This window comes from Cornus florida, unplaced genomic scaffold (assembly GCF_030987335.1).
Source record: "Cornus florida cultivar Cherokee Brave unplaced genomic scaffold, ASM3098733v1 CherokeeBrave_3.0.0_Hap2_Chr07, whole genome shotgun sequence".
In the NCBI taxonomy this organism is placed as follows: domain Eukaryota; kingdom Viridiplantae; phylum Streptophyta; class Magnoliopsida; order Cornales; family Cornaceae; genus Cornus; species Cornus florida.
The window spans coordinates 13109864-13119703 of record NW_026775577.1 but is presented as its reverse complement, the minus strand read 5'-3'; positions in this window follow the sequence as shown (position 1 = coordinate 13119703).

The window sequence follows — 9840 nt, the reverse complement described above, 5'->3', positions numbered from 1 at the left end:
GTGTTGTCGAGATCGACGATGGAGAAGAAATTTCAATGCCCCCTCCTGCTGTACTATTTTACAAATACATTTTAGCCTAACAATTCATCAAGAGCATCGAATTCAAAGTTTTGATGTACAACTATTGGCCGTGGCGATCGCTTCGGTAGCGGATGTAGCGGCTTATGGTACTTTTTTATGATTGTTGTCTGGATAGTTGTGGTTTGGGAACAAAGGGTGTCTCCCTTAAAGATAAGTTTAGCACTGATTTCTAAGATTGAGGTTCTATGGCACGCTTCAACTCCTTTATTAAGCTGTTTTCTCATCAGTTTAAGATTTTCCTTCTAATTGTTCATGTGAATTAATGATGTTTTAAGCCTAAAGTGTTAATTAATTCATTCGTGTGTGATAGGTTGTTCATTACTTGTTTATCTTACCATAGGCCTCTTCATCGAATTGACGCTAAAAAACAAATAGATGAAGTAATCCAAAAACCAATGGTTCTATTATAATTTATAAAACAAAATCTTGCTATAATTTATGATAATATAGATATAGTTTCTAATAACAGATAACAACTCAGTGATCTGAAAAAGAAAAAGAAAAAAAATAGTCATGACTATATATTAGAATACTCCTTAGGACAGTACTAGTACTCAAAACACATTTGGAAAAAAAGAAATTGACAAGAGGCACTTCACTGGTGAGCAAAATAGGATCCTTGGATGTATGTGGAGATCAAAAAACACAGGAACTAAGAGACTTTCCATGAAACCAAGCTGTTGACATGGCGTTCGAAGATGCTTGACCCGTAGCAATCACCTATCACAAATGAAGAAACTTCTCCTGTCTTGACGTTGTAAACAAGGTAATTTTGAAATGGTATTACACCATGGAAGATCACCAGCTCTTCTTTTTTTAAGGAGGTAACAAGAATAAAATGAAGATCCAGAGGTAATTCATAATATTCATCCTCCTTAAGACATATAACATTCCGGTAATCAAATAACGGCTCGATCAAACCTATATGACCACTCAAGTCGATGATAAAACACCTGGTCCACTCCCCTATATTCAATTCTGTCAAAGCCCAGAGCTCCCAAAATTACCTTAAGACAGATTTGCCCCGCTATGGTGCTAACTGACTCAGTGGCGTCTATCTCCCAGGATACAACGGTCTACATCCACCAGTAGCAGCACTACAAACTCGTAGATACGGCGAACCTTCTCCGTGTAATACTCTCTCTGACTCAAAAATGCATCTATACTATATAAATGCTAAATTGGATGTAATCCGAATCAAATGGTTCGGACCAATCTTAATATGGCTCGATGAAATTGGATTAAGGTCGAAGTGGTTCGGACCACTTAACCTATGGTTTGAACCTACTTGGGTTAGGTTCAAGTCTATAGAGGGAGATAGAAGAAAATGAAAATTGAACAACTTGCAAATGATCCAAAGGGGGGTATTTATAGAAACAAAAATGCCTTTTCGGATTGGGTGTATCTCTTCATTATTGGACACAACCATTGCAATAGGTTGCAATGGTTCACATGGTGTCTGTTCACCACTAGACACATGTATTCCAATAGGTTGCAATGGTTCACATGGTGTCTGTTCACCAATAGACACATCCATTCCAATAGGTTGCAATGTGCCTTTTCGAGTGGGTGCAACTATGGGTTATGATGGTTCGGGAAAAGGTGTAACCTTTTGAAAAAACTAAAAAGTGGTTTTTTAATTTAAACACTCCAATACAGCTTCTACCTGAATCTGAAAACCCCAAAATCCAAGTACCACAGCCAAACAGGTCGCAGAAACAACGAAAAATAAAAACAAAATGAGAGAGCCTTCTCCCTCAAAGAGGGTGCCACCTCTCACAAGCTTGGAGCCGGCTCCCCACAAGGGAGAGCCGCCTCCATGGCCCCTAGAGCCAGCTCCCTCCATGAGGGAGCCTACTCTTCGCTTAGGGTAGCCTGCTCCCCTCCAACGAAAGCCGGTTCTCCTTCTGTTCCTTCCTCTCTTTTAGGTCCGACGATTTTCTGACGAACTGTCCTCCACTCCTAAGGTACCTAGGTATTTAAACTAAATTCTAGTGTGATCAAGTGGCAATAAAATTCTTTATTTGTTCACCGACATCCATCGAAACATGAATATTGTAACAAGAACTTAGAACGAGCAATTACACATTCATGAACACTCACCGTTTAAAACATTCAACTCTGTAATCCAGATTAATTCTAGTGTTTTTCCACGTGTTTTAGACTAATTAAAACCTATTTACATCAATTTACATGAATTCAGTTATGTGTTACACAAGAAAACATTTAAAACGAGCAGTACACAACTTACGAATACAATTAGTTTTAAAACAACAAAGACATTAAAATTTAGTTTAATTTCAATCCTTATTGTTTTCCTGGAGTTGTATTAGACATGCAAAGAACACAAGTCAAAGGAAGAGAGTTAGGATTAGAACTTGCCTTTAGGTCTCAGTCTGAAACCTTGCACCGTTGTCTTCCTAAATACTCCGGCAAACTATTATAATCCCTCCTCTGTTCTCTCTCTGCTTCCACAGTCGTGAATAGGGTTCTAAAATCCTAGGCAGAACCTTAACACGTATATTTATAGGTTTACATAATACCTAAGTTCAATTCAAACCCTACACTGAATCCTAGTCGGCCCATAGAAAACCTAATTTATAATCTACATCGGCTACCAATACGTGACTTCTAAAACAAAACCCTAAATTAAACGTTAACCAATCCCTAATGTAAACCAATTAACGCATTAAAAGAAAAAAAAAATACAATTAAATAAAACAAGTCATTTAAATAACATAATTCAAATAATTCACAATTAAGTCAAATATCAAACAAATAAACAATTTAAATTACAAAAAATGCAATTAAATAATTAACCAAAATACCAGGACTATCCTTGGACTATCTTTTTAAAATTAAGGGTATTACAGCCAAACATAAACTTTGTGCCAATTACTTGAAGAAGATAACATATATTAAGAAAGATGAAGACTTTGTCATGGTTTTCCTTAGACAATTATTTAGTATACGATGGCTGAAATTTTTTGTTTTTTTGGGAAAACGGTTGAAAGTTTATTAATGGAAGAAGCTTAGATTTTTGCAAGAATTTTGGGCGGGGAATCTTTCAAGCATGAATTTAGGAGATGGTTGAAATTGAGATTTTAAAATGTGGCAGCAATTACTGCCATTCGAGAATTCTGAAGAATAAGTTATGAAGTGATCATTTGATCATCTTTCTTCCAGGTGAGATTACTCCAAAATCGATTCTCCTAGCATGGGTTTGTTTAAAAAAATGGAATTCCATATCTGTTGTTGTTTTCAATTCACCACCTATTTGATACTTTGCCTCAGTATACATAATCCCCCTCTATTTCCATAATTTATGATGACTATTATTAATATATCATCATATAATTCTAATAATATCATTTTATTTTTGCACATATTGCATTGCACTTGGTGTTATTTATGTTTGTGGACAAATTACAAGATGTGTAAAGATATAGTAATAATTTAAAGAGGAGAACCAAATAAAATCGTGTAAATTCAGAGCGTGATCTAAGCTCACTCCCTGAGAACTCGATGAATGCAGATATAAACAGTACTTCGGTAAGCATTCCACCCTATGAGGAGACACTTAATATAGACTCTGACTGTTCTTCCACTTGCGTTTCAAGGAGTGATATTGATAGCTAGTAAATGAGCACCTTGAAAGAGCCTCAAAAGAGGAACTTGTTAATTCTTTACTTGTTTTCTAGATATAAGAGTTCACGAAAGGCAATGGCGATAAAGAATGGTTGGTCTTCTTCTAGCGTTTCACCAGAGTCCGGGAACACCAGCTAATATATGAACAACATTTGGTAACGGAAAGAATGTGTCACTTTTTCCCTGTATTTTAAATTTGTAAGGTATAAATATAGATGTATAACTAATGAGATTGTGAATTTATTCGGCAGTTCCTGTTTCATAGATAAAACCAATTCTTGATTACCCTTTCAAAATCCCACTATGATGAGTGGGTTCAAATATGTAAACCATTTAACGGCTCTTAAATATTAATTATTGTTACAAGTAAATTCTTTGCTTTTTCGTCATTGGAAATTTGTTCTCAGGATTTTGGGTTGGACATAGCATATGTTTTGTTCTCTTTAATCGTAGTTTGCCAGAAAAGAAGTTTTATGCCTTTTTTGCACATTGAGGAATCACAATTTACAATAGTGGAGCAATAAGAAGATGGTAATTTTCTCTATAAATGATGGTCGAAGCTAAAATTGATGTTTTCCTTCTCAACCCTCGCTCATTGAGAAAAAAGTATATATATATATATATATATATATATATATATATATATATGTATATATATATTTGGATTTCTAGATTACCAGCAGACACATTTTTAAAACCTTATTACAATTAAAGTATGCACACATCCAAAACAAAGACTGAGATTTTTTAATACAAAAGGTTAAGATAATTTGTACAAATGTATTTGAATTATTTTTGAAGTAGTGTATGCAATTACTATGTTCGGTACGAATATATTGGGATATTATTTATAACTTATGAATGAAACTATTTAAGCAAAGGTTGTGCTAATTTATATAAATGTATTTAAATTATTTTTGAAGTAGTGTATGCAACTGCTATGTTCGGTATAAATATATTGGGATGCTATTTATAACTTATGAATGAAACTATTTAAGTAGTGGTTGTGATGATTTGTACAAATTTATTTGAATTATTTTTGAAGTAGTGTATGCAACTGCTATGTTTGGTATAAATATATTGGGATGTTATTTATAACTTATAAATGAAACTATTTAAGCAAAGGTTGGGCTGATTTATACAAATGTATTTGAATTATTTTTGATGTAATGTATATAACTGCTATATTCGGTACGAATATATTGGGATGTTATTTATAACTTATAAATGAAACTATTTAAGTAAAGGTTGGGCTGATTTGTACAAATATACTTGAATTGATTTTGAAGTAGTGTATACAAATGCTATGTTTGGTACAAATATATTGGGATGTTATTTATAACTTATGAATGAAACTATTTAAATAAAGGTTGGGATGATTTTTATAAATGTATTTGAATTATTTTTGAAGTAGTGTATGTAATTGCTATAATTAGTACGAATATATTGGGATGTTATTTATAACTTTTGAATAAAACTATTTAAGTAAAGGTTGTGATGATTTGTACAAATATATTTGCAAAAAGATACAAGTTCCAGAAAAATTAGAACAACGTTTAGATAACACTTCAATTATTTGTTAAGTCGTATTTAGATAACACTTGAATTATTTTTGTAGTGTGGATGCAACTATTCTGTTTGATACGAATTTATTAGGATGTTATGTATAACTTAGGCATGCAACTATGAAATTATAGGTTTGGATGGTTTCTACAAATAAATTTGTATCAGCCTGTTTAAGTTAAAAAAGTTATGTTGTAAAACAATTTTACTTGAATTGATGAGTTGACTTAAAAGGAATCATTAAAATCAGGAGCAATAAACGGTATTATATGCCAAATGTATTGTGTTAATACGTCAATGCATTGCCTCATTTTAAATAGGTCAATCACCTGCATTTGATCATCGAAAGAAAATATCTAATTTCAATAGTCCGTCAACTATTACATTTCCAAATATACTAAAATATACTCCCTCTGTCCCAAAAAAGATGTCATACTTTCCTTTTTAGTCTGTCCCAAAATTATTGTCACTTTCCTTTTTCAAACAATATATTTTACATCTTTCCATTTATGTCATTTCAGTTTAAAATTTTAAACTTCAATATTCAAAATTTAAAAGGGAAAATTAGTAACTTTCCAAGGAGACAATGCATGTCCCATATGTCCCCTTAAAAATTCCAACTCCCCAAAAGTGACAACTAAACTGGGACGGAGGGAATACATACCATATAAAACAACTTGCGCAAATTCTAAAAGGCTACAAGTATGCAGATGTAAATGAACAATATCATAAAATTAAAGTCAAATACATATTGGAATGACTGTCAAGAATTAAAGAGTCGTTGTTGAATTGGTCGGCCCATCCCCGAAATTGGCATATGGGACGTTGGCGTGCCAGTCGATTGGTAATTGTTTACATTTAGTGTCTTTGAATATGATGAAGGGACAAAATGCAATCCAATTTACATATGGAGTAGTTGTTAAATGCATGTTCTACCTTAATAACACACTTGCGTGCTTAGTTAATGGAGTATTAAGTTCACCGCCTTTAATAGAGGGATTATAAGACGGTTTCGAAAACCATCTATTTTGCATTACACGCGGTGGTGGTGTCACATATGAAAATTCTTATAGTTACTACAATACTGACATTAGCGAACAGGGCGGTAGGGGATTGTTCAACTTTGACTGCCACCTGCCTATCCGAATACAAGGCCTTCAGTGAAATTCTGCAACATAATAATGAGATTTATTATGTTTGCATAATTTAATAAACAAATGGTATTACTTATGAAACTACATGAAAAACGGTAAGGGGAGAAAAGTACCTCAACCTGAACTGTTCCTTTCGTTGAGTTCATCTTATTGTGACTCTTTAGCTCCATTGTTGATTTCAACCTCTTAAATTTTTATTTACATGTATCTTTACACTTGAGGCTATTGGGGATTTTGTCAGTGCTTTTGTTGCTCCCCAATTTTGTCTTTTGCCTTTACCACAACTATAAATTGCATTCATCTCAGCAAATCTATGAATAAAGTTTTGTGACCTATTAAGATTATTGAACAACACACAATGAATCAAGAATCTAAGGCCCTCAATTGCAAATCAAATTCAAACCAAAGCCAATCCATTTTCTATAACGTTAGGATAAGACTATAGAAAAAATTAAAGTCAATGAATATATTTAATTCCGTACAATAATGTGACAGTTTAATTTTTTATTTTACTTTTTCCAACTGAGGCATAAACTTCAAATCTTTTTTTGGGCTAGTATTTTCTTGAATATTAAAACTATGTTAAGTTATTAATTATTACGACTACTCATAATTCTCAATTACCATTATAAACAATATCAAACAAAAACATATGGTCCATTCTGTATAACAAAGTCCGCAATTAAATTTGAACAATTTCTCATCTATTTATTAATTATCAACTATATACTGATACTTAAAAATATAAATCCCTTTTCAACATTAATTAGGATTCACATGTCATAAAAAATGTTTAATAATTATTCTTCAAAATATGAACCCAATTAATCATGAAAACAATAAATTCAATATTTGTTTCCAACATTAATTATGGTTTGGAAATCATTAAAAAGGACTGGAATTTTTTCTTCAAAATACAATCATAAAGTACAATGATAAATGCACTATTTATTTCCAACATTAATTAATTTTCAGAATTAAATAAAAATGAACCATTTTTTTTAATTTTTTAATTCAAAATACAAACCCAAATAATCATAAGAACAATAAATGCAATATTTGTCTCCAACATTAATTAGGGTTTAGATACAATACAATATATATAACCTTTAATAGTAATTCATATCAGGAATAAACTTATAAATACATTAACAAACTCAAAAAAAAAAAAAACAAACCTAATATATTGGAAACAACTTTAACTTACAATATTTAAAATAGGTAGGTCTTTATCTTTTTTTTTTTTTTTTATTTTTTTATTTTATAAAGTCTTTATCTTTGTAAACCCAAATAATTTACGCCGAACACTTTCGCAGTATTTCTCTTCTCCCTCTCCCTTCTTATAACTTTTCTTTTCCAGCCATTTATGTACCGGAGATAGGGATAGCAAAATCCCCATACTCGGCGGGTCCCCGTCCCAACCCGCCCCTGTTATGGCGGGTTTGGGGACCCATTTATATAAATGGGGAGGGGATGGGAATTGTATTTGAAACTCCGACAGGGTCGGGACGGGGCCGGGGGAGGGTAACCCTGCCCCTCCCCGCCCGTTTATAGTGTATTTTTACAAAACTACCCTTACATGTTATAAAATGTTACTAAATTTCATATATATATATATATATATATATAATATTCACTTCTGAAACCCTAGATCTATTCCCTCGCAACATAGTCGTTGTTGGAAGAAGGTTATTTGTTTTAATTGATCATGTTGAAAATTTTCAGACTATTCCAAAAAATGTTATATGTGGTTTTGCTATAAGTTTAATCAAGTTGAAATGATATATTTTAAATTGTTATAATTGTGCTGAAGTTTTATTAAATTATTAGGTTGAAAAATATTATACTTGTGTTGATTTTGTTGAAGGTGAATTGTAATTTTAAAAAAGTTATGTGGGGCGAGGACGGGGGCTAATATGGCGGGGTGGGGTGGGGACGGGGGAGGGGGTTAAAATTTAAACGGGTATCGGGGCGGGGATGGGGGTAAAAAATTTGACCGGGGATGGGGATGGGGATGGGGAATGAGATCCCTGCCCCACCCCGCCCCATTGCCATCCCTAACTGGAGAATTCACAACATATACCAGTTGCTCTGTTTCTTTGGAAACAATTATCTATGGAAGTAAAGAAAAAAAGAAGAACAAATTTTAGGAAAGATATGAGACCTCTCTCTTGTTTTTGGTAACAAATGAAAATCTATTTCTATTTTGGACTTTGGGTGAATAAGATACAATAAAGGGCGGGTTTTTAAAATTTTCAAATTAGCTTTTGAGATATGCAGGTATTATGCGTATAATTCATATATATTATGTATATAATTTATATTTCCATAAGTACAGATTTTTATCTTTTACTTTTTACTGTGGCTATAGTTTCGCTACAATGAAACCGGTCATAACAACAGGTGACTCAGAGGATTTTGGTCCTGTCAATTCCCAAGTTCAGATCTACTAAAATTTTATCGCAAAATTATTCAAAATTTTTACTTTCCCTCTTCCGAATTTCAACCCTATAATCAAATTTATAGTCCCTCTTTCTCTCTCTACAAAATCCCTAACCTTCTCTACCTCCACTCCTCCTCCATACATTCAGTAGCATCAGAGGTGAGGGTTGTTGCGAGCATGCCTTTGTCATCGTCGTTAATGGATAATTGGAAAACTGCACCGAGAAGATCAGCTCGAATTGCTGAGCGTGCCGGCACGAGTCGCAATGGCTCTGGCTTAACTACTACTACTACTACTGATGGCCACGCAAACCCTCCTCCTAAGCTAAAAGAGGCAACTTTCTTCTTTCCCTCTTCTTCTTATACATGATTCATCTAATAATTATCATAGATTCGATTATTGAGTGTAATTTTATGCTGAATATTTTTGTTGATTGTTTATTATGTTCTGAAGCAAGAGGCTTTGTCCGCTACAATGATTTTGAAGTCAAAATGGGTACTTTGCTCATTGTGATTTTCAAGGTTTCTCTCAAGCTGCGTTAGGGCTCTATTTTTTTATTTTTTATTTATTTTTTTAAATGCACAATTTGCTATTTATGATATGTGTGATTAATCTGTCAAGTTTCTGTAAAAAAGCATATCTGTTTGGATGATGGAGTGGTAATTCACTTTCTGGCTTTCTGCAATATGAATGTATCCTCGTGGAAGCACTTTGGTAATATTACTTGGAGTTTAGTTTACACAGGTTGTGAGTCACTAAGATGTTGAAGTTGACACTTTCTTGTTGTAATTTTGGAGTATATTTTGTAATAAAATAAATATTTTATTTATTATTTATATAAAAGCAAAATAGTATTATATTATTTTTATTTAAAATCTCATTTTAAATTCAATTTGTTTCAAATATATAAATAGAATTTCATTATAATTCCAATTCCAATTCCAATTCCAA